The sequence below is a fragment of the Gigantopelta aegis genome, chromosome 8 (assembly GCF_016097555.1).
Source record: "Gigantopelta aegis isolate Gae_Host chromosome 8, Gae_host_genome, whole genome shotgun sequence".
Classification (NCBI taxonomy): domain Eukaryota; kingdom Metazoa; phylum Mollusca; class Gastropoda; order Neomphalida; family Peltospiridae; genus Gigantopelta; species Gigantopelta aegis.
The window spans coordinates 8454856-8480965 of NC_054706.1; the positions used below are offsets into that span (position 1 = coordinate 8454856).

At 37.9% G+C, this 26110-nt stretch overlaps 1 protein-coding gene across 2 annotated transcripts in view; it reads right to left on the reverse strand.

Moving 5' to 3' along the window:
• The window catches only part of LOC121380251, a 48352-nt gene extending 22489 nt beyond the window's left edge, over positions 1-25863 (reverse strand). Inside the window, exon 1 of one of the 2 annotated variants that reach the window (XM_041509089.1) lies at positions 25734-25863. The gene's annotated coding sequence lies outside the window, so the exon portion shown is untranslated. Of the gene's footprint in view, positions 1-682; positions 1166-25733 lie in introns of those variants that run through there. The other variant, XM_041509088.1, reaches the window with a different exon arrangement.
• Positions 25864-26110: the final 247 nt, after the last annotated feature.

Genomic DNA, 26110 nt, shown 5'->3' on the forward strand with positions numbered 1-26110 from the left:
CTTGGGGTTCTTCTTACTTTTCGATTCTTGTGTTTATTTGGTTTTTAAAAGTCGGATTAACTTCCGAGACAGTGAGTAGCAATTTTTGGGAAATAAACATACAATTTTAGTATTTATTATTCATCTATTTTGTGTATCATGTATAATATGCCTTTTTTAGTTGTCATTTGTAAATAAATATCTATTGTTTTGGTTACCTTTCAAATTGTGTTTGTTCGGTCATTTATTTTATTAATTACAAGAAATCATCCAGTAAAGAACCCAGTCATCCTGTTACATTTGGTGTCAGAAGTGGGATGATTTACTAAATTTAAAATTTAATTAGATCGAACAATGTTGTTTTTTTTTTTTTTTTTTTTTTTTTTTTTGAAGAACCATTTTTGTTTCTTTGTTTTTATAAATTTATTTGGCCCAGTTGAAGAAGGCAAGGCGTATGAATACATACGCCATACATTAGACTTAAAATAGATATATATTTTTAAATTTTATCAAATAAATGTGTCTGCTTTATTGCTTTTAAAATCATGGCTTTTATTAAAAAATATTTTGACCAGTTTTGCAAGGTGGTTTACGTCAACGGGACAGACTCCTATCGAGTTGACTCCCGAAAGCACCGAACCATTCGCTACGTCCGACAAAATGGTGACTGAAAGTAGTTCTGTCAGTTCCGAGTGTCACCTACCTGCTGTAGACTTAAATCCAACAAGTACAAATCCGAAAGAAATATCACACAGGGCTATTGTTTGTAATTCCAACAATAATTGTCTCGAATATTTCCGACACACAACTACAAGGTCCGCCGAGCCCTATACATGTATCTTCCCGTGGTCAGAATGTCCGTTTTTCGGAAGCGACCAACAGGAAAATGCTAAATTCTGATGAAACATTTTATTCTGTAAATACTCCGAACAGAAAGCACGATAACACTTTTGACATAGGCCTAGAAGAGAGCGCCGACATGACGCTCACGACACCGCGCCGAAGCATCGACTTTAGAAATACGGAACATGAATTTTCCGAAACAGATACAGCCGATGGTTTTCCGTACCGAAATCATTTCAAAGAATTTCATGAAACACCTAAAGGCTACACGTTGACTAAAAATAATCCCAGTTGTGAAGTTGTACACATTTCATAATATCGAAATGACCACATGGTTCTCGGTGAAAGCAGGTCGGGTGATGACGTCATTTACTCGCCAGAAAGCGCGACGATTCACGGTCACGTGACATCGGGAGCGCCTGGCCAAACTAATTTCAAAACAAATAATTTCGGTGATTTGGGTTTACAACAGACCTCTCCTGATCAGATAAATAAAGGAATATCACAAGAGGGTTGGGCCAAAAGTTACCAACAGTCTTAAAGCACATTGTGTAGGAACAGGGAAGAAAATGTCAGATATTCAGAATCAGGGTTACGAGATGTAGATTTTAATAAAGAAAGTGACTGTAGGTATGTAAGAAATCACCTTAAGAGAAAAGAAAAAGAACCAGATAAATTTGACGGAAAAAGTGTTGATTGGATAGATTACATAACTCATTTTGAACAGGTAGCTTTTTGGAATAATTGGTCAGATAATGAAAAGGTTCTACAGCTATCTATCAGTCTGAGAGGGACAGCGCAAAGGTTACTTGGTGACCTGTCCGCGGCCCGAATCAGAGATTATGAATTTTTAAAGTTTGCCCGAGGGAGTAGATTTAGTCCGGTGGAGCGTGAAGCCGCCCACCGTTGTGAATTCAGGAACCGAAAACGTTCAAAAGGGGAGGGTGCGGCCGAGTACGGTTATGCCCTCCGTAGATTGGCTAGTCGCGCATTTCCTGAAATACCTTGGTCTGCTAGGGAAGACATGATTATTGATCAGTTTACTAGTGGGTTGGGTTCTCTTGATGTTAAGAGACATGTTCAGTTTGGACACCCAAAATCTCTTGATTCGGCTATAGGGTTAGCTGTTGAGTTTGAAGCATTTGAGGGTACTCAAATAAGTAGGAAACCATATAACAAAGATTGTGATACTGACGATGTTAGGTCGCCTGTGTGTCCAGTAGCCACAGCAAAAAGTCCAAACGGATCACATAAATTAGAAACCAACTTACAAAATAAACAAATGGAGGATATTGCATTAGCAATTAAAGATATGACTTCTCAAAATATTCAGATGATAAAAGAACTGAAAACTCAGTTATCTGAACTTAGTTATCGCTCTAGGTCAAATTTTATTTCTAAACGGTCAAGGGGAAATATAGAAAATGTTGAGTGTTTCAGGTGCCATAAAAAGGGGCATTTTCAGTTTAGTTGTCCCCAAAGAGGGAATGAAAGTTTGGTTTCTTCGGAGGTGGGTAATGCCCAAAATGCGTTAAACTAGAACAGGCTGAGCTTGAGGCCCAAAGTTCAGCTTTTAGATCTGTTAAAGTTAATGTTGGTTCAAAAACTTCTGAGGGCCCACTGAGTAGATTAACAGCTATTGGGAATACTTGCTGGTTTACTAATGCCCGGGTAGGGGTGGTTAGTGTCGAAATGCTAGTAGATACCGGTTCGGTTGCTACGGTAATTTCGAGAAAGGTTTATGACACTTTAGGCTCAAATAAACCTGTACTGCAGACGTGTGCAAACACGTTATGCGCTGCAGATGGGGGACCTTTACACGTTTATGGCCAGGCTTTATTTTCAATTAAACTGGGAAAGAAAGTGTATGAGCATGAAATATTTGTAGCTGATCTTGGTGGACTCTCAGGAATAGTTGGTTTAGATTTTCTTGAATTAAATTTTGCTGTTTTGTTTGTTACAAAGGGAGTTCTCAAGATGCCAGATAATGAGTTATGGTTGCATCATGAGGTAGACAATGTGATTGCACATATTAGATTGAGTGAAAATGTTATAATTCCTTCAGAAACTGAAATGATTATCAAGGGAATAGTTGATAGACCAGTTAAATATGGCTGGGAGGGGATTGTCGAATCGGATGGTAGTGTAGAGAAAATGGGATTATTGATGCCTAAGTCCTTGGTTCAAGTGAAACAAGATGAAATTCTGTTTTCAGTGTTGAATTCCGGATCTGAGTATGTTAGGTTAGAAAAAGGTTATCCGGTTGCTACATTAGAGATGGTATGTGCAGTTACAAAAACCGATAACAATAGAGTTAATTCTATCAGAGAAACAGGGAATTCGCTCGAAACTTTCGAGGAATTACCTGAACATCTGAAAGATTTATTAGAACAAAGTGTAAAACATCTTACTAAAGAGGAGGGTGAGCAAGCCGAGAAATTGATCAGGGAGTTTAGTGATAGTTTTGTTGGTCCTAAGGATAAATTGGGTCGAACAGATCTTGTTAAACACTACATAGATACTGGAGATGCTAAACCCATTAAATTGCCCCCTCGCCGATTACCCATAGCTCAAAAGGAAGTTGTTGAAAAAGAGATAGACAAAATGCTAAAGGAAGGTATTATTGAACCCAGTTTTAGCCCTTGGTCAGCTCCTGTATGTTTAGTTAAGAAAAAGGATGGTAGCGTCAGATTTTGTGCAGACTATCGCCGATTAAATGATGTAACTCATAAAGATGCTTATCCTCTTCCTAGGATCGACGATTCGCTCGATGCTCTTGCTGGTGCTAAATGGTTTAGTACTTTAGATCTAGCTAGTGGGTATTTTCAAGTTTCTATGGCAGAGGAAGATAAAGAAAAGACAGCTTTTGCTACACACAAAGGACTGTTTCAGTTTCGTGTGATGAGCTTTGGTCTGTCTAATGCCCCTGCAACGTTTGAAAGATTAATGGATCTAGTTCTAAGAGATTTACACTGGGAGAAGTGTTTAGTGTATATAGATGATGTGATAGTGTATGGAAATAGCTTTAGCTCAGCGTTAGATAATCTTAGGTTGGTCCTAAGTAAACTGAGAGGTGCGAACTTACGGCTAAAAACGTCCAAGTGTGCATTGTTCCAAAAAGAGGTGTCTTATTTAGGTCATGTGGTGTCAGCTGATGGGGTAAAGTGCGACCCGGGTAAAGTTGCTGCAGTTAAGGGATGGCCGTGCCCACAGAATGCTTCAGAAGTTCGGAGTTTCTTGGGTTTAGCCTCTTATTATCGGCGCTTTATTCCCGATTTTGCTACTATTGCCTTTCCACTTACTTCCTTGACTCATAAGAAGACCAAGTTCGTATGGACAGATGGGTGTGAGAAAGCCTTCGAGACGCCGAAGGAGCTACTCACGGGGTCCCCAGTCCTGGCCTACCCTGACAGGGAGGGTAGTTTTGTTTTGGATACAGATGCTAGTTTATATGGATAGGAGCCGTATTGTCGCAGGTGAAAGATGGAACAGAATATGTGATAGGATACGCTAGTAAGACTTTGTCTAGGTCGCAGCGCCAGTACTGCACTACCTATCGAGAATTATTGGCAGTTGTCACATTTGTAAAGCATTTCCGACATTATCTTTGGGGGAGACCATTCCTGCTTAGGACAGACCATTTTTCACTTAAATGGATTTGAAATTTTAAGGAGCCCGAGGGTATGGTGGCCAGATGGCTTACTGTGTTAAGATACCTATGATTTTAAAATCCAGCATCGTAAAGGTAGCGCACATGGGAACGCTGACGGGTTGTCCAGGATCCCACCAAAAACAAAATGTCAGTTGGATAGTTGTTTTGATTGTACATGGAAATATGGGGAGACTGTAGGTGCTATTAGGAATAAACAAAAGTCTAGCCATTCAAGAACAGTTCAGGAGACGGAAGCTGATTCTCGTATCAATGAATCTAGCGGAAGCCCTGAGTCTAACTGGGTGGAGGGGTGGACGATAAATGAGATTAGTCACATGCAGTCGGAAGATCCGTGTATTGAGGTTATTCTTAGACTAAAATCAGAATCAGATGATAAACCTGACAGGTCCGAGATAGCCAGATATAGCTCAGATGTCAAAACATTGTGGAGCATGTGGGAGGAACTTGACATTCGAGAAAATACGCTGTATAAGCGGGTCGAAGCAGCACCTCCTACATTGCAACTACTTTGTCCTAAAAGTATAAGACAGGAAATAATGAAACAGTTGCATAATGAACGCTGTTCTGGACATTTAGGAAGGGACACCATTCTAGATAAGATAAAACAGAGATTTTATTGGTCTGGTATGTCAGAAGATGTGAGTCAGTGGTGTAAAGAGTGTAGTGTTTGCGCCCGAAAGAAAGTTGGTCCTGGGCTAGGGGAAGCACCATTGCATCAAGCAGAAGGAACGTCGCCGTCGACATCAACAACAATGACATCGGCATCATCAACATCAATACAGAAGACGTCAACAATGTCACCACTGATGAATAACGGCAGTTGGATGGCTCCTAGTTCTACAACATCGTCAGCCACTACTGCAATGGCTCTCCACTCTCTTTGTCTCCTACGTGTTCTATGAGAGACAAGCCTTCTAGATGGGATGGACGCGGTCTCAGATGTCATTGCTGAAAGTGTTCACCATCTTGTGTTCTTCGATTCAGTGCACCTTTAATATGTGTTAATTCCAAATGGATGTGTCTTAATGTGATATTAATTCTAACTGGATATATTTTAATATTAGAATAATAAATCTGGAACTCTGGATATTCCTGACTGACTTTACCACCACATGCCTCTGGACATTTATGAACTTCATGTATTTCAGCGTGAATACAAACAGTTTTATACTTGAATAATGTGCGGGTGTATACGGGTGTATGTTATACCTAGATTATTTGACTTTGGGAATCTTAAAACGTAACGTATACTTAACTTATATCAACTATTTATATCGTTGAATTTTAAGAAGGGGGGAGTGTGATAGGGGAGCTTGAAATTAATCACCTCCTATTTGTAAATAATAATAACAAAGGGTATTTATAGCTCAGATGCCTATCAAGCAACAATGTATTACATATTTGTTGGCGGTCTCCAACTTAGCTGTGTACGTCATAGGCCTTCTTGACATGCGTAACGTTGGGGTCCCGACGGTCGGCTCCGCCGGGTCCCATTGGTCGGCACCCCTACACGATCTATGAAAAGAAGTGTTTCGGAACACTTGGGGTTCTTCTTACTTTTCGATTCTTGTGTTTATTTGGTTTTTAAAAGTCGGATTAACTTCCGAGACAGTGAGTAGCAATTTTTGGAAAATAAACATACAATTTTAGTATTTATTATTCATCTATTTTGTGTATCATGTATAATATGCCTTCTTTATTAACCCGGTTAATAATGGTATGCAAATTTACAAGGTCTCTAGGTAATGTGTTGCTGTGGATGGGTCATTTCCTTACAAGCCAACAAGACCCGTGTACCTGAGCGTAACATTTTCAAAGATTTGTTTAAAATGCGTGACGTTAAACTAATCTGTGCTAATCCTGATGACGTCATATTATCGATGGCGGTGACTTTAGTATTGTGATTTACTAAAAAAAAATAATTAGAATATTATTTTAGAAGTGTTATAGGATAAATAGAATTCGCTACTCGTTTTTTTTAATATGTAAAATATCAACCTCGTCTAGTTAATCGGTATTTGTCTCGGCAGAGCCTCGACAAATACCGATTAACATAGACTCGGTTGATATTTTCCATATTAAAAAATACTCGTGACGAATCCTCCATATATATATATATATTTATATATTTATCATATAATATCTTACATTTTCAGTGCAATCAAAGTATGTTATATTTTTCAGATCACATACTTTAAGAATTTGATAACTTGGATGTAAATTAGTCGAGGTCTCGGCACTAGGTTTATTGACAATTAAGCAAACGTACTTGGGTGACACTCCATGATTGACGTATGCATTCATAGTCATCAAATAAAAACATTTCAATGGCAATTTGACACTGAAAGCTGTCCAGCGTTCAGAAAACAAAAAACGTAGGCATAACTTTATTTTGATGTAAGGACATCCAAAATGACGTCATTCGAGTTTGATGTCATTTCCATTCAAAAATACACCGCGCCACATATTCATACGTCATTTGAATATCTAGGAATGGCGGACTGGAATTAAAATTGCGTGTACAGTTTACAAAAACACGTTGTGTTAAGCTTGAGCTTATATGATAAAGAGATTATTACCCTCGTGTATTTCGGTATTGACGATACCGAAAAACACTTGTGCTGATAAATTATGATATCACAAAACACTCGGGGAGTATCCTCTATGTATTTCAAGTGAAGTTGTATGTATCTGATATAGCCTAAATGATAGTGAAAATAAAATAAAATAAAATAACAAATAAAATAAGATAAATAAATAAATAAATAATTTGTGGATAGACATATGTAACATTGATTAGTAGTTGTACGACTGTCTTTTTTTAATGAAACGATAAGGGGAAAATAAAGTGGTGATAAAGGTCTATGCGAGTTAGGGGTTTTGTTGGGGGGGGGGGGGGGTTTAGGGGGAAGGGGAGGCATATTTTATTAAATTTTAAATACTGATACATGTGGAGAATTAAACATCACTGGAAATCCGCGTGAGTATTTAACTATACTTCTAATTGTTAAAAGTTAAAAAAACCACATTCCACTAAAGTTAATTTTATTGTATGAATCTTTTAATTTTGCGTTGTTAAAATACCCTTTACAGGCGGCTCCAGAGATTTCGTCTAAGTTAATGTTTCACTGCTTTTGGTCTTAAACCATTCCGATGTAAACTTTAGTAAACCGTTTTTCGCAGCCATTTTAACATCATATACGAAATATGTAGGCCTACGAAGCTACTCACGACGCTCATGACAACTGTCGATCATGCCCCCCCCCCCCCCCCCCCCCACCCACTCCAATTTGTATATAGCCTCGATACCGTCCAATTCGGCAAGGGACGGTACTATTCGCACACATGCGCAATGGGAATGTGAAAGAGGTATATTGGGCAAACATTACAACAGGTAGTTCAGTATTACGGTAGGTTTTATTACCAAAGATCTTGAAAGACGATTGGGGTCAGAAGTGAAATTTGAAAGTTGACTGGGGGTTTTTTTATCAGTAAATCGCAAATTCAAACAATAAAAATAACTAAAAACAAAACAATAACAACTGTATGATCAACAGAATGAAAAAGATTGACAGAAATAATGTTCCACAGTGATTAATGGACCTTCCTGGAAATTGTCAAAATCGAGGCAACTGCGTGATGCACGTGCAACCTATGGAATGTGTTTCGGTGTGTTGATAAACAGAACTGAACGTTCTTTACTAGGATGTCTGTGGTCAAAACGTATGCTCGGTCTAACAGTTGATATTAACATTAATATTTCAGGTTCCTCTACTTTTTTTGAAGAGTATATATTGAAAAACAATCTACGTGGGGAAAAAAAGGGGAATGATTAAGTAGTTTCACGCAGACGTTTTCATAATGAATAAAATCAACAAACAACCTGTCCTAACAACCACGTGTAATCAACGCTCTCTTGTCCCTTGCGTGTGCTGTAACCTCACCGTGGTGCAGGGGTGAAACATTCTCTTTGAGAATGGCTAATACAGTACAACTCCTCTTTTGGGGCGCCTTGTTTGCCGTGAGGTGCGACCCGTGAAAATGGATGGTGGGATCCTGGTGATTGAGTTGGGACATACCTGTGGGTATGACGTCTGACAATACATCACTTTGGCCCGGAGTTCAAATAGATGGGCGGTCAGGTAGGCCCGACCTGATCAATCGGCTGGTCACGCCAAGCTCGAGAGCATACAATCTTTGTTTTGTTTACATTAGTCAAGAGCAAACATTGTTTTATATATCATATGTATTTGTTGCTCTTGGGGCGGTGGCTAGGGTCAATTGGGTGATTTTGTTTTCTTAATGCCCAAGTATATCAACCATGTATCCCTGCCATGGCTGTCTGCTGGTTATCCGCAGCACCATGTTCCCTTGTTGGACTCGGTGGTGGGTGGGGGGCATGATTGATGAACCTTTTATTCAATAAATATGGATAAAATAAAAAATGTAATTCCAAGTACTGATGGGACCCTGAAAAGGGTCCACACCGAAGTTTCGGACTTCTTGTCTTCGGACGAGGAGTCCATGAAATCTAGAAAAAATGTGAAGAAATCCAGTGATTTCTTCACAAAATTGGCCAAGGTTTCACGTCATCAGTTCCACTGATGATAGGTCTTGAATAAACGTTCACCATTTGCCATTCAAAAGGCAATCGTTGGCTTGGCTGGTGAGGCAAAATCTGTCAAGAAAATCAAGAATGGGTTGCTGGTTGAGTGTTTAACCGAAAAACACTCAGCCTGCCTTCTCAAATCAACAGTTTTCTGTAATGTCGCAATTAAGGTAACTGCTCATACCTCCCTCAATTCATCAAAGGGAGTGATCAGAAGCAGAGATCTGGAAGGAGTCAGTGAGGAAGAAATATGTGAAAATCTTAGCTCACAGGGTGTTACTGCCGTGAAGAGGATAAAAGTTCCTCGCAACAATGACTTGTTACCGACGAATACTTGCATCCTTACATTTAACATCCCTACCCTTCCCCAATATATCAAAGCTGGTTACCTTAATATCCCTGTTGAACCTTTCATTCCAAATCCCTTGCGTTGTTTTAAATGCCAGAGGTTTGGTCATGGACAGAACACATGTGGTAAACTTACATGTGCTCGTTGTGGTCTTTTTGACCACGACAGCAAAACATGTAAAAGCGATGCCATTTGTCTCAACTGCAAGGGAAACCAGTGCATACTCACGCGAGTGACCACGGTGGAAGTTGGAAAAACAGGTTCAGCAGGTAAAAGTACAAAAGAAACTATCCGTCATTGATGCTAGAAGGTTGGTGGAGACAGCAACAGCGACTGGCTGACAAGTCATATGCAGCTGCTGACAAAGTCGCCACTAAAAGTGTTGCAGTCAACACAGACCTAACCTGGCATTGTGATGAAGCCAAGTACAAGAAACTGTCTGATACTGAGAAGGCACAAAAACAGATGCAAAAAAACAGCACAAAAAGAAAAAATGACACGCCAGAAAAAGGAAACTGAAACACAAGTGTCATTGGATTTTAAAAATCCACCAAATAGGTCGAGCACTAATCTCCCTAAGACAGGCAATGACACAAAGAAATCTCCAAAGAAAGCTACAGAAGTACTGTCTGGTAGGCTGAAAACGATCGAACTACGTTCGGTCCCGATCAGCAATATGTATGATACTTTGGCTGATATCGGTAATGATGATATGGAGATTTCATCTCCAGATCATTGCCGATCACAAAGACCACCAGCAATGCCAAAGATAAAACTCATACTTCCTCCCGATGGAAAATAAAGTTATCCAGTGGAACTGTCGGGGGCTTAGGCCCAATTTTGATGAATTAAGTCTTCTAATTCAAAACTATAATCCTCTTGCAGTGTGTCTTCAGGAAACCTTCCTGAAGGATACTGACAGTATTAACATCAGAGGATTTAATCTCTACCATAAATGTCAACGAAGTGAAAACAGAGCGTCTGGGGTCGTTTCCATTATTGTAAATGAAAACATTCCCCAGAGAAGTCATATTAAAGTCAACTTTACAAGCTGTGGGGACTTTCAAGGTCTTCTTGATCAACTCCTACTCCCTTTATTATCACGGGAGATTTTAATGCTCACCACACTTTGTAGGGATGTGATGACATAAATACTAGAGGTAAACAATTAGAAGACTTAATTCTCAAAAATGACTTAATATTACTTAATGATAAAAGTCATACATACTTTCATCCTGCAAGTGGTTCTTTCACATCCATTGATTTAACCTTTGTAGTCCATCACTTTGTCTTGATTTCTCCTGGAAAGTTTGTCCAGACCCTTGTGGTAGTGACCACTTTCCAATTATTTTGGAGAATGATGGACCTCCATCACTTGAAAGGGTTCAGAGATGGAAGTTGACAGGGGCAAACTGGGATCAAGTTCGGCACCTATGCAGCACACGACTGCAACAAACTGCCATGACTGGTGCCGATGATCCCATGTCTTTGTTCACCTCCACCTTGAAAGATATTGCAGAGGAAACTATTCCTAAGACATCGGCAGTACCAAAGCGTTTCAATAAACCATAGTTCAATGAAGACATGCAAAGATGCAATCAAAGAGCGAAACAGGACCCTCCAGAGGTTCAAACGCGAACCTACATGGGGATAACCTGAATAGTTATCGCATTGCTCGGGCAAAGGCTCGTAAAACTATCAGACAGAGTAAGAAATCGTCTTGGAGAAATTATGTCTCCAAGTTGAGTTCTCAAACATCTGTGAAATCTGTCTGGAATATGATACATAAAATCAAGGGAAAAGAATCCAATAATACAGTTCGCCATTTGTCTGTCAATGACATGGATGTGACGTCTCATCGTGACATTGCCAATGCATTGGCAGACAATTTCTCTCATAACTCTTCTTCTTCTTTCAGAACAGATGCTTTTACATCTGTCAGAAATAAAGCTGAAAAGCAACCTATTAACTTTTCATCTGAAAATGCTGAAGTATACAACAGGCACTTCTCTTTGGAGGAGTTGCAGGACGTTCTGCATAGAGCCCATGATACTTCAGTAGGACCAGGTGAAATACGTTATCAACTCTTAAAACACTTACCTGAATCATCCTTCATGGTTCTATTAAATATCTTTGACAAAATCTGGATTTCGGGTGACTTTCCTTCTGATTGGAGAAAAGCCATTGTCATTCCTATTCCTGAGCCTGGTAAGGATCCAACAAACCCTACCAGTTATCGCCCTATTGCTTTGACAAGTTGCATTTGTAAAACCATAAAACCATGGAAGGAATGATCAACCGTAGACTTGTCTGGTATCTTCAGTCCCACAAATTGCTTACTAACATGCAATGTGGGTTCAGGACTAGACGTAGCACGGTTGACCATCTTGTTAGATTTGAAACGTTTTGTAGGGATGCTTTTATCCATAACCAGCATTTGGTATTGGTCTTGTTTTATCTTATGATACCACGTGGAAGTATGGGATTTTGAAAGACCTCCATGGCATGGGCCTAAGAGGCCGTATGCTTGACTTTATCTCAAATTTCTTACAGAATAGGTCTTTCAAGGTACGAGTGGGATCTACGTTATCCGATAATCACTTCATGAAAATTAATAGCATCACCCAGTGTTTAAAACCTAGCGTTGATAGCTCGTTATATGTCGTCGATTTTCAGATTTGCTACAGGTCGTCCAATATGAGTATCAATGAACGTCAATTGCAGCTTTGTTTGAATAAACTTCAACAATGGGCAACTGACAATGGATTTGGATTCTCAAAGTCAAAAACCGTCTGTATGCATATCTGCCAGAAAAGAGGTCACCATTTAGATCCTCAGCTGTTTCTGGACAAAACTCCAGTTCCAGCTGTGGAAGAGACCAAATTTCTGGGGGTTATTTTTGACAGGAGGCTATCTTTTGTTCCTCATTTACAGTATGTGAAAAAGAAGGGCTTGAAGGCCCTCAGTATCTTAAAAGTTATTGGCAAAACTGAATGGGGAGCAGATCGAAAGGTTATGCTCCGACTTTACAGATCTTTAGTTCGGTCTAAACTTGATTATGGGTGCATTGTGTATGGGTCATCACGTAAGTCTTACTTGCAAATGCTAGATCCTATACACAACCAGGGACTTAGGCTTTGTCTTGGTGCTTTCAAAACATCTGTGGAGAGCTTGTACGTCGATGCACACGAACCTAGTTTGGGTGCTAGACGTGCAAAGCTTTCTCTGCAGTTCTCTACAAAGATTAAATCAATGTCAAAACATCCTGCACACAATGCGGTGTTTGATAACAAATATATGAAGTTATTTGATGCGAAACCGAATGCGATTCGAACATTTGGTCTTCGCATTAAGCAGTTTTTATCAGTTTCCAACATTGATTTAACAGACATTTTGGAAACGCCTTCATATTTTATTTTGCCACCTGGGTGTATCAAACCACCAAAAATTGTATTTGATCTTGTGCATCTAAAAAAGGATCGCACAGATGCAGTTATTTATAAACAACATTTCATGGAAATCCAAGAGAGGTACTGTGATTACATTCCTGTTTACACAGACGGATCACGGGATGGGAATTCTGTGGCCTGTGCTACAGTTTTCCCATCAGACGCATTGCCCGATTCAGCATCAATCTTTACTGCTGAAACCTGGGCAATCATTAAAGCCCTGGAACAGATTATGGATACATGTGCATCCAAATATATTATTTTTACAGACTCACTTTCGTGTCTCCAAGCTCTACAATACATGAAATTGGAGCACCTGTTAGTTGGAATGGTGATACGAAAGTGTGTCTTTTTATCAATTGCCAATAAAGATGTTATATTTTGTTGGGTACCCAGCCATGTTGGCATTAAGGGTAACGAAAAGGCAGATGTTGCTGCCAAGTCTGCTTTGAACTTCGACTTGGCAAGATGATTGGGACGGTGCGGTTGCGAACAAGCTTCATACTGCCAAGCCAGTCCTGGGAGAGTGGCAGTCATCTTACAGGTGGTGCATACATATTTGACACATTCATTTATTTTAAATAAGGACCCTGCTCCTCAGTGTGAACACTGTCAGTGTACGCTAACTGTGCGCCACATTTTGGTGGTGTGTGATCATCTCAAGCCGACAAGAAGTGATATATTTGGCAACAGAAATGTTTTGGAATCCTTTAAATTATATAAATGTATACATGCATGTTAGCCAAACCTGTGTAACCGTCGCAGAAAAGATGAAAATATATCGGGAATAGCTCAATAATACTTCAGTGTTGATGGCTTGCTGTTCAGTGTGAATGTGCACGGACTAGCCGTGACCAATGATCATGTGACACCAGAATACAATATGATTGGCTAAACTAGTTTGACGGGAAAGAAAGGTTAGGGCGTTGTCTTATAGAGTATTCTCTACGACGAATATTATTAAAAAAAAACGACATTTTATATTGGGAACGGAGTGGGGATAGAGGGTACTGCTTTTACACATGCTATGGGGCGACATGCATTATAAAAGTAGATATTGTGAAAAAGAGGTATATTTGAGAAGGCAAGGTCTTCTTGTGCCCAATCCCTGGCTACCCGGATACGCCAGTGCATATCTGTGCCATTTAAATTATATCAATCAATTGATTTTGTTTTCAACACAGTTACCTTAAGTAATATTACTTGCATATTTAAAATGTATTCAACAAAATAAATTAAGGGCCAGTAGAATTGTGGTAATTATTTGTTAATGTCATATTATTTTAGTAAGTTTTAATCACAGATAACTTCTAAACATTGTTTTAGTAACATCTGACCCATGTTACATGCAAACATCTTGCAGATGATGAGTTTTTTTGGGTGCATTTTTGTAAAACCTACGAAAATGCGCATTCTGCTAGGAATCATTACACGTTGATTGTAAATATATTTGTCATTTTATTCTGTTTAAATCAATAAGCTGAAGAACATTTGTTTTAGAACATGTCAAAATGTAGACACTTTATAACGAATAAAAACTTTAAAGGAAAAATGCCGAATATAGTTACTGGCCCTGTATTCATTTTGTTTCGTTAAATTACAGTGTATTAAAAATCATTAAACATATTAACTTTTCTGTTAACTGTTGAATTAACATTATTAATTCAGTTAGTATCTCAACACTACATATATGGTGCAGTTTACTCTGATAGCTTACATTTTGTGTTTAATTAGTGCAATAAATATATCTGTTATAACTGGTATGATAGCTTACATTTCATGTAACAATTAATGTAACAATATATCTGTTATAATTGGTTTGCTTTGTTTCACTAATTGTTTTTCCAAAGTTGTTAAGTGCTTCTAGCAACCTGCTACAATACCAGGAAGCCTGATTCACTAGCTCAGTGTAGGATAAGGTTACTGTGCACACAGCTGGAAACGCCCATGACCCTTGCTAGTGTCTGCCATCCAGAGATAATTTGTTATTGTTTACAATTACTTCCTGCCTCCAGTACATTTTCAAAGTATTAACAACACAGACCCAAATAGGTGTTTCAGAGCTGCTGCCAAATTGAAAGTTTACTGTTTGCAACGTGGACTCACTGCAAGATAACATTATTCTTGACTTGAGATTTCACACAATTTGTCACATGCTGGGCTGTAAGAAAAACTGTTTATAAAATAACTTGCTCTGGCATGCTGGTTGGAGCTGTTTGTGTTCAAGTTCCAGGAGCCAGAATAAATTAAATATTTCTTCATCTAATTACATCATGATCTATTATTATTAGCAGACAAAACTTTTAAGTTTTATACTAAAACAAAGAATTGATAGCAGCTAAAAACAAAATATTTAGCAAAAGTTAAGTTTCCGATTTTTAAGTGCATTTCAAAGTTTTCAGTGTAGTTTTCTCAGATTGAAGTGGAAAGGAGATAAGTGGTTCTGGCACTAACCACCTCCATATATATATATATATATATATATATATATGGGAACCCCCCCCCCCCCCCCCCCCCCCTTCCCCGGTCTTCTGCTCTGCGCCTTCGGCGCTCGCGTTTAATGAGTTCAGTTTACATGAAATTTCGATTCCCCCACCCCCACCCACCCCCCACCCCCAACCATGCTGACTACGAGCCTGAAGTTATATACATTATTCATAAGTTAGACCAAACATCAAATTAGGATCGTATCGTGTTGCATATGGGTCTACCACTCTGGAAAAGTTGCTGCACTTTATGTTATGTACAATCATGTACGTTATAAAAACGTGTGATACTTGCATACAATATCGATGATATATAGGACTTCTGCCTATACTTGTAAATGTGTAGGATCAAAGTACTGATGGTATCGCTAACGACCTCAACCAATGTTCTCAGGTACAAAATACAAAATAGTAACCAAACACTATTGTACATACAGATATATTTTTACTTCAAACTGATCTTCATGTAAAGAAGATGTCATCTTCTAAATTCTTCAAAACAAACAACACTAACAGCATGTCAACTTTTACTTCCGCGTTTACGTGTGATGTCAAACTTTGAGCCGCGTTTACTCGGTTTCTGACGTCATGCTAAGTTGTAGGTTTTCGCATGTTACGGCTCATATATTAGTCCAGTTAGTTATGTTCAATTTTTGATGCTTGCTGTCCTTTTTGCTCAAGTTGATGAAATTTTGGCAGTATGTTCCCATGACCAGCCTGAATAAAAAATCCATTGGTAAAAAAAATTTCGCTCATCGAATCACGGCAGCCATCTTGAAATTCAAAATGGCGACGATTTGTCCAAAAATCGATAACTTATAGGTAATTGGTTATAACATGGTCAATTGTCATGCTAGAATGATTATTTACCACTCAAATTAAAGCATTTGAAGTCTTCTACATGATCAAATATGAAGTATTTACAAAATCTGAATATATGACCTACCAGGGGGTTCAAATGTTTCAATAGTCCCTTTACCCCCAAAATAAGGCCTTGTTTCAAAATAACCCCTGCATCACATTACTTTTTTTCATTTGTGGCCTGTTTTAAGCATTGGTTACTTTGGAGACATAGACAGGTAGTTTTTGAGAAATGTTGAGTATGATAGATTAATTAGGGAGTTAGTACTGGGGGTACCAATATGTACCCCCTTTTTGTCACACTGCGAAATCAGTCCTTTTTTAACAACACATCTGTCACTAAGAATAAAACCCTTTAAAATGCTCAATATTTGAACTTGATAAATTACCCACCCAAAGTGAAGGAATCAAACTTTTTAACTTAATTTAGATATGCTGATTCCAAATATATCAGTTTCCAGTGTCAATTTTGAATTTTAGACCTTCTAAAATACAAAACAAAATGGCCGCCAAAACATAGTTATGTAAATTGTTCTTGGTGTTTGCATATCTGTTTTACACAAGTTTGTGAAATTAGGAATGAAGAACAGCCTAAATCAAATATATCCATTGGTAACATTTCTTCTACATCCATCTTGAAATTCAAACACTTATTTAGACATCCGTCTTGAAATTCAAAATGGCTGCTATTTTTATCAATTTGTCATATATTTTTGCTTCTAGAAAACATAAAAACAAACGTTTAGTCTCTACAAGTACCTTTTTGATGTCAAGGAATTCAAATAGTGTATAATTAATGACTTTGCTACTTTAGATTTTGAGCTATTTGTGAAATAAAGGCACATACCTGTACAAATTGGTGTGACTTTTCATTAATGTTGAACTGTTCATAACATTAGGAATGTTTCTGTGTGTGAATAAACGAACAAAAACACATGTGTTTCAATTGTACATTAGGCATCAACTTCATCAGTAACAGTATGTGTATTACAACAGTCCTCGTCAGCTTCACACTTACATAACTCTGTGCATTCAAGATTGTGTCCCTTACAGGTACATCTACCGGCACATTTGCTCACACCACAGTTGCATCGAAATAGTTCTATTACAGCTTCTGGTGCAGCCTGAATCTCTGACAGTACAGGCACAAATACACCACCCTCCTTGGTCCAGCCTAGTTTGCATGGATCTGGAATTTCAGGGTTTAGAACCAAGTCTTGAGCCCAGATATTTGCTTGAAGATGTGCCCTCCGTGTATGCTGTTTCCATGCACCAGATGTAGGTGGTAGTTTTTCCACACCTTGGCTAGGGGATAGTCTTTTGAATTTTTTCCATCTTAGAGTAGATGTATCAATTGCCGAAATGTCTTTCGAGCTGAGTAACATACAGTAAAACTCTTCACACTTTTCAATGATCTCTCTGCATGGTTCATTACCAATTCCAAGCTGGCTAAGAGCATCAATGATAGGAGGTGGAGCTTTCATAAAAAATTTCAATCCTCGCTTTTTCCCCACACCACTGATTTGTCCTGTAGTGTCACTTCCAGTTACTGCATGGAACCCTGGTAAGGCTGAGGCTCTTTCAGGACCTAACTCATCATGAATTGGTTGCAATTTCACCTGCTTGTGATTTATACCTGTGCCTGTAATAATTTGTGTATTGGGTCCGAGCATGTGCAACCTTCTCAATATAAATATCCAACAATCAGTGTCTTTGGTGTAGAAATCAACCTCATTGCCAGGTATCTCATTGACAACTTCAAGTGCATGGAGAATCATGAGCGTGTCTGCTTCTTCTTGTGTACTAACACCAATGATGGGATGGTAATATGGTACATTTGTTAGAACATCTTTCCTTGTGACTGTGACCACTGGCTTCTTACACAAGACAATGAGTTTATCTGCAAGATATATTGTCAAACGATCCTTTGTGGTTTTGCTAGCCAAGAATCTTTTGATGTCATTAATTGGTGTGGTGTCATAAATATACAAGTCATCCCCACGACCAAGTTGACTGGAATATCTTATGTCATCTTTGATTGGTACTGATCTATAGTAGTTATCAAATATCACTCGCCCGCCATTGTACTTATCTAAGAGTGAGTCAATGAATACAGGAAATGCCTCTCCTAAATTCTTGCAGAATTTGAATTTGGCAGCATGCATGAGTGTTTGTACTGCAACCATCCCATCTATAATAAGGTACCTTGTGTCACTGTTTGGACATGCAGAGTTTGTCTGTGGTGTTGCATCCACGAGAGCCATGACAAGATCGCTTTTACCTTTGCAAGGATTCATGGCACCATCAGCTTTCATAATGATGTGGTTAACACTGTGAAACTCATGTTGGGATATAGCAGCCTGTAAATCAAGATTACGGTCTGACTTGGCAATGACTAATAGCCTAGAGAACAGTGATGTTGATCTCAGCTGATATTCCTTGGTGTTGCTTTTCAAAGTTGTTTTTTTATGAAGATCATCCCAGTTTAAAAACTTCACTTTTGACATACGATCCCACAAATTCACCTTGCCAGATATTCGGTCTTCAAGAAAAGAAACTTTAGCAGTATCTCCTCGTGTTTCCATGCTAAGAATACTGGTTTGGACTTCTTCACGCAAGACCTGTTTTGTCATGAAATTATGCAGTTGGTTGATTTGGTTACTGAATAGACTGTGTGTTTGCAGGCATGCTTTTAACAGTTTTACTCTTTCTTCTTGGTGTGCAACTGTGGCAGCAGAATGATGATGGCGACAACTGGTATCTACAGCAAGTGTGGCTCCAAATATTTCATGTGCTTCCTTAGAGAGCTGGCCCAGTACTGGAGCTGTCAAACAGTATCTAAGAAGAGTGGCGGGCTTGTTTATGATACCTCGAAGTCCCCCTTCTCCTTTAAGGATTTTGTTGTCATGCTCTTGAGCTTGATCTACTCCGATGCTTGTGACAGGAATTGGCTTCTTTGTTATGGCAAACTCTCCAGCCAGCAGTCTCTTCCACACAGCAGAATCTTCTTTTTCAGAGGCATATGTTCGTGCTATGAATTCAAGAATGTTCTGAGCGTAATCGAGTCTGTTATAGGTAAAGAAATACGTTGTCGGATTTTCCAATGTGGCAAGGTACAAGAAGAGATCTGGCTGCTTCACAGAACGATGAAAGTTTAGAAGTGCTAGCACTTGACGCATGTACATTCGAATCCAACTGAACATGGGGTAGATAGAACGTCGCCTGTCAAAATCGTTTAACTGCATCTCTAAATTCATGTTTTCAATGTCAATCAACATCTTCTGGTAAGCTTGTTTGATTCCGATCTTCCTATCAACATCATTTTTGATATTGAATGCTTCAGCCAGCTCCTTGACACTGTTTATTAAGACATCTTGTAATTTAGGCTTCTCATTAAAAAAAACTCTTCAAGCCACAGGTCAGCTAATGCTTGCAGGGTTACTTCATGTGCTGCTACAGCACGATTATAGTGGGTCCCATTGATGATTTGATTGACAATCACTTGACTAGAAAAACTATTTATTTTATAAGACAATTATATTTAAAATTGCCGCCATTTTGAATTTCAAGATGGTTGCCAAACCATCAATAATGCAGTACATTTATTAGTTATTTAACCTCAAAAATGTAAAATCCAAAAAAAAAAAAATGTTTCTATGATAATCAGGAGCTGAGATATGTAACAATTATATTAAAATTGCCGCCATTTTGAATTTCAAGATGGCTGCCTTGACATGACTACTACGAAACATATATTTGAATATTCTCACCTCATAAATGAACACTTAAAAAAAAACAATTATGTGTCTGTGATAAACAGAAACTGAAATATATGAGTTATATTAAAAGAGTCGCCATTTTGAATTTCAAGATGGCTGCCATGATCGGATGACCGAAAAAAATGTTACCAATGGAGTTTTATGTCATGACACCCTTACGGAGGTAACTAAATGAAAAAATCCAACTTGAGAAAAAAGGCAGCAAATTTACATAACTAACTGGACTATATGTTTTAAAACTTCGTAAATATGAGATATGATCATCCATTAATATAAGTTGTAGAAGCATCACGAGGGGTATATGGCTTTTTATGTACCCTCTGTGTGTTCTTTTACCCCCGAGCCGAAGGCGAGGGGGTAAAAGAGCACACAGAGGGTACATAAAAAGCCATATACCCCGAGAGATGCTTCTACAACGAATTTATCTTGCCGACATGTTAAACCATATAGCCAAATAATCAAAATAACGCCAGAAAATAATTGTTAACAATTTATTAACGGAGCCGTACCACGCGGACGCGAACGAAACCACTTGCCAGTGACGAAAAATAGTTCCATCGATAAACGAGTTTTTAACTTCAAATGTTTGTAATACGAAATTGTCTGAAACAGATATTAATAAAAAAAATAAAAAACACTTCTTTTTTTTATTAGAAATGTATGTAGTAAAAAAATAAAAATATAAAAAAACAAAAAAAAAAACTGTTGCTAATCGCGCATTAATACAATAACACCACGACCGTAATTAGGTGGCCGAGTTCAACATTGCAGCTTTTAAAAGTATTGAAATAGTGTATTTTATAGTAAAAATAAAATTAATTATGTATACTTGGTTGATTATCAATGTTATTTATAATCTAATTATTGCTTTAGCATTAACTGGGGCGGCTGGAAACTGTTGGAAATTACAGACGGGGTATAAGAGAATTTGGCTCCGCCCACAGGGGGATAAGGGATTTGTCCAACGGCAAACAACCAATGGGATTAAAGAATTTTACATGAAGGCGAGATAAAGGCTTTTGTAGGAGATATCGCTGGCACTATAATTTTTATAATCTTGATTGGTCAAACTTTAATCACAAGACAATGTTTTGTTACGTCACTGTGTTTGTTTCAGCGCTAAACCTACCATTACTGACGTCACGCCACTGCCGTGCTACTAGTTAACGAGTCTACCGATGACATTCAACCCACATTACTGTCATTGTTTACAACTGTCGCAAATGAAAATAATGATAATGGATGATAAAAAGAATACACCCCTCGTTGATAAAAGTATAAAATCCTCGGATTTCATACTTTTATCAACTCGTGCTGATAAATTATGATATTACAAGACACTCGGGGAGTATCCTCTATTTATTTCAAGTGAAGTTGTATGAATCTGATATAAAAGTAAAATGATAGGGAAAATAAAATAAAATAAAATAATATAATAAAATAAGATAAATAAATAAGTAAATAAATAAATAAATACAAAAATAAATAAATAATTTGTGGATAGACATATATGTAACATTGATTAGTAGATGTACGACTGTTTGTTTTTTTAAAGCGGCAGTATCCGGAATATTTTTATTATTTAAGCATATAGAACAGAAAATCCAGTTACGTTTGGTGCATATATGACGCCGCACTCCGCATTGGTTTCACTACGCTGGCTTATCCAGGTCAAAAACAAAGCCAGTATTTTGAAAGTGGGACACTTTTGACGGGCTCGTACCGATCTCGGTTTTCATTGGCTTATCACAAGTATAGAATTCCCCAACAAGAGATCATGTGAGATTTCGCAATTTTTGAACAAAATTTAACTGTCTTGATTGAGGGGTCGTCTCATATCTCCAAAACATATTTATATCCACAGAGGTATGGTACAACGCCTTTCCAGGGGTCGGTGGGTGGGGGGTTTGCCTTGAAATTTGGACAGTGGCCAGCTGTTGGCATACGCGTTATATGTAAGGGGGTGTTACTAATTACATAACGCTCTAGGGGTAGAGGAAGAGGGTACTGTGTTCGATTTACGTAACATTTTTCAAGACTATATGTTATTTTTATTCATTACTTAGACCTAAAAAGGTGTTTTTTGGAAATGCGAGGTCAGTCTAGGATCGATCCCCATCGGCGGGTATATAAAAGACCATGGTATGTGATATCCTGTCTGTGGGATGGTACATATAAACGATCCCTTGCTAAAAAAATATGTAGCGGGTTTCAAAGGCGCGTGTGCAGGGATTTCAGCGGAGTTGGGGTTATAGACTGTGTTGAGCGAAGTTTATATGGGGCCCTGCTCCCCCAAAAAATACATTTCAATTTTTTTTAAGCTTGGGCAAGTAAGGGTTTCAACCTCCAATAACCTCCCCCTGCACATGCATCCGATTCCTCTCTAAAATTATATGTCAAAATTACCAAATGTTAGACATCCAACAGCAGATGGAAGGAAGGATAGGATATGTTTTATTTAACGACGCAGTCAACACATTTTATTTACGGTTGTATGGGGCCGGATGATTATTAAATCAATATGCTTTAGCTTTGATGTCGTTAAACAACCCCCTCCCCTTTAAACTTTACCCTTTCCAAACGAAATAATATTTATTTGAATTTGTCGGATTTTAACACGTAAAATTAAGAAGTGAAAACGTTCATTGTCTACTTTAGTATATTTTATTTTAAAAATATATACATGATTAATGTGTTACTAGTATACAAACTAAACTTTGAAAGTTCTATTAACACTTTATAAAATATCAATTCTGAAATAGGAAGGTACGACTGACGTTGTTAAAATCAAACCGGTTTTAACTAAAGACTCTAGTACCGTATCCTCAACCGAACGTTCTTCGTACAGCGCAAGATTTCTCTTTTAATTTTTTGAGACGAACCCTACAATTTGAAATCGGCAAACGCACGTGTTAACTGAAACTGACAACATGCTGTCGTTTGTGTTTTGCCGAGCTATGGCGGCACAGGCGACGAATCAAGCGTATACGTTTGACGATATCCGTTCATAGCGAACACACACGACTTTTTTAAAAGTGCATTTGAGCTTGTATTTCACATGTATACATGATGTTATAATATGGTAACCAGAGAATGTAACTTTAATGAAACGATAAGGGGCAAATAGAGCTGTGATAAAGGTCTATGTGAGTTAGGGGTTTTGTTGGGGGTTTTAGGGGGAATGGAAGGCATATTTTATTAAATTTTAAATACTTATACTTGTGGAGAATTAAACATCACTGGAAATCCGCGTGTGTATTTAACTATAATTCTAATTGTTAAAAGTTTAAAAAAACATTGCACTAAAGTTAATTTTATTGTATGAATCTTTTAATTTTTTGTTAAAATACCCTTGACAGGTAGCTCCAGAGACTTCGTCTAAGTTAATGTTTTACTGCTTTTGGTCTTAAACCATTCCGATGTAAACTTTAGTAGACCGTTTTTCGCAGCCATTTTAACATTTTATACGAAATATGTAGACCTACGAAGCTACTCACGACGCTCATGACAACTGTCGATCATACCCCCCAATTTGTATATAGCCTCGATACCGTCCAATTCAGCAAGGGATGGTACTATTCGCGCACATGCGCAATGGGAATGTGTAAGAGGTATATTGGGCAAACATTACAACCGGTAGTTCAGTATTACAGTAGGTTTTATTACCACCAAAGATATTGAAGGATGATTGGGGTCAGAAGTGAAATTTGGAAGTTGACGGGGTTTTTTTATGAGTACATCGCAAATTCAAACAATAAAAATGACTAAAAACAAAACAATAACAACTGTATGATCAACAGAATGAAAAAGATTGACAGAAATAATGTTCCACAGTGATTAATAGACCTTCCTGGAAATGTTAAAATCGAGAATGACACCCCACGTACGTGTACGGGGCAACTGCGTAATGCACGTGCAAACTATGGAATGTATTATGGTGTGTTGATAAACAGACCTGAACGTTTTTTACTAGGATGTCTGTGGTCAAAACGTATGTTCGGTCTAATAGTTGATATTAACATTAATATTTCAGGTTCCCCTACTTTTTTTGAAGAGTATATATTGAAAAACCCAAATCTACGTGGAAAAAAAAAGGGGAATGATTAACTAGTTTCACGCAGACGTTTTCATAATGAATAAATTCAACAAACAAACATATCAAAATTATAAAAGAATACAGGCAACCCTGTCCTAACAACCACGTGTAATCAACGGCCATTTTTCCCTACCAAATGATTTTTAATGTAAATGCGCTTGTAATAAGCGGTCACTTTTCTAACGCACCTAGCGGCCACCTAAACTGGATTCCAAATAAGCAATCTTTACATCTCCGCGGTTAACAGTACCCATTCAGTCCGGTTCCCTGCCTACAACCCACTTTATCTACACCCATTTTGCCTACAACCCAGTATGCCTACACTCAATTTGCCTACAGTGTGAAAAAGTCACATCCCCAATTAATAGTGGGACAATCCCTATTAGTTTGTGTCTCAAACCAATATAAAAATATTGTATTACATAAACAATTGAGATTAAAAGGAACAGAAGTAATGTAATTGGGGCTTAGTTGCGCAAACGTGATTTCATGCTCTTTATGGTGGTTAGTATTAGTCCAATGATCCAATACTGTGATCTTTAATATGTGATCAAAGTGAAATAGGATTAAAGTTAAACTTTGTACAAACTATTTGTGAGGTCATTTTATAGTTTAGTTGTTTTTGTTGTGTAATGTTAATAGTTTTTATAATAAAATATGTGTTTGTCATATTATTTTGTCATGTTATTTTTATACATAGGGACATACATGGAATGCTCCACTTTTAACTGGGGATGGCACCTTTTCATACTGAGTGTAGGCAAACTGGGTTGTAGGCAAACTGAGTGTAGGCAAAGTGGGTTGTAGGCAAAGTGGGTTGTAGGCAAAATGGGAGGACACCTTCACTGTGTATCAAATAAGAAATGGTGCCTGTGTAATGCATTTAATTGCCTCAGCTTAATCTAAGCTTACCGTGGGCAGATTAATCCACTAGGACAATACTCTGCATGGAGTACTAATTACATGAAAACACAAGACATTTACTTGTAAGATAATGAATTGCAAACGGTTAAATTGGTGTTTTTCAGTTACGTTTCATTATTTGTGAAGAAGGCGACATGTGGAAAGGCGATTTTTTTTTTTTTTTTTTTTTTTAGAAAACTCTAGAGCACACATCAATCAATTAGCAGTATTAACAGTTAAAAAAATACAGAAAATACAGACAGTAAAAGTTGCACCTGTATTCAGCAGCCACTTGTCTTAAGTGGTCGCTTTTGACTACTTATTGTTGCAGATATAGACAGGTTTGCCTGTATTGGGTTAATATATCGCTTTTTGCGTATTTTATTTTTTAGATTAAAACTACAAGTCTCCCTCCTGTTAAAAACTTCGCACTACAGGCCCGTACGCAGGATTTTTAATGGGTGGGTGCGAATGGCTCATAATGGGACCAATCAACATAAAAATAACCCCTCCAAACAACAACGATTACGTAACATTATTTAAATTTAATAGAGAAAAGTGGACCTTTAGTAATTTGGTGGGTGGGGTGCGTACACACCCGTCGCACGGTTTATGCTCGAAGTTCAGTTTGATGAACTAGGTTTCACGTACGCTGGTGAAAGTGTTGAACGGCCCCTTATTAAACGTGAACAAATTGTTTGCTTACTTTACTTGGCGCTGTTACACAAGACCCTCATATTAGCTGTTTGGCATACCATTATGCGATGTCTTGGATGTCATTCAACGATGCTTGACAATAATTGTATCTAACACTATATTGATGGAATGATTCCTATTTAAATTTTGATTAAATACCAGTACTTTTAAACGGGGAAACGAATCTTCGGCGAATCAATCCACTTAGAATGACCTAATTCTGATAATATACTCGACTAAAAAAGAAAGAAGAAATTATGGCTGCAACGCCGATATAGAATATGCATGTTTATTTTTAAAGACGGTCACAAAACAAAACAAGCCATCCAGGCAGAGTAATAGCCATTTAAACACATTACCGTGACACTGGACTGGAAAAATAGAACA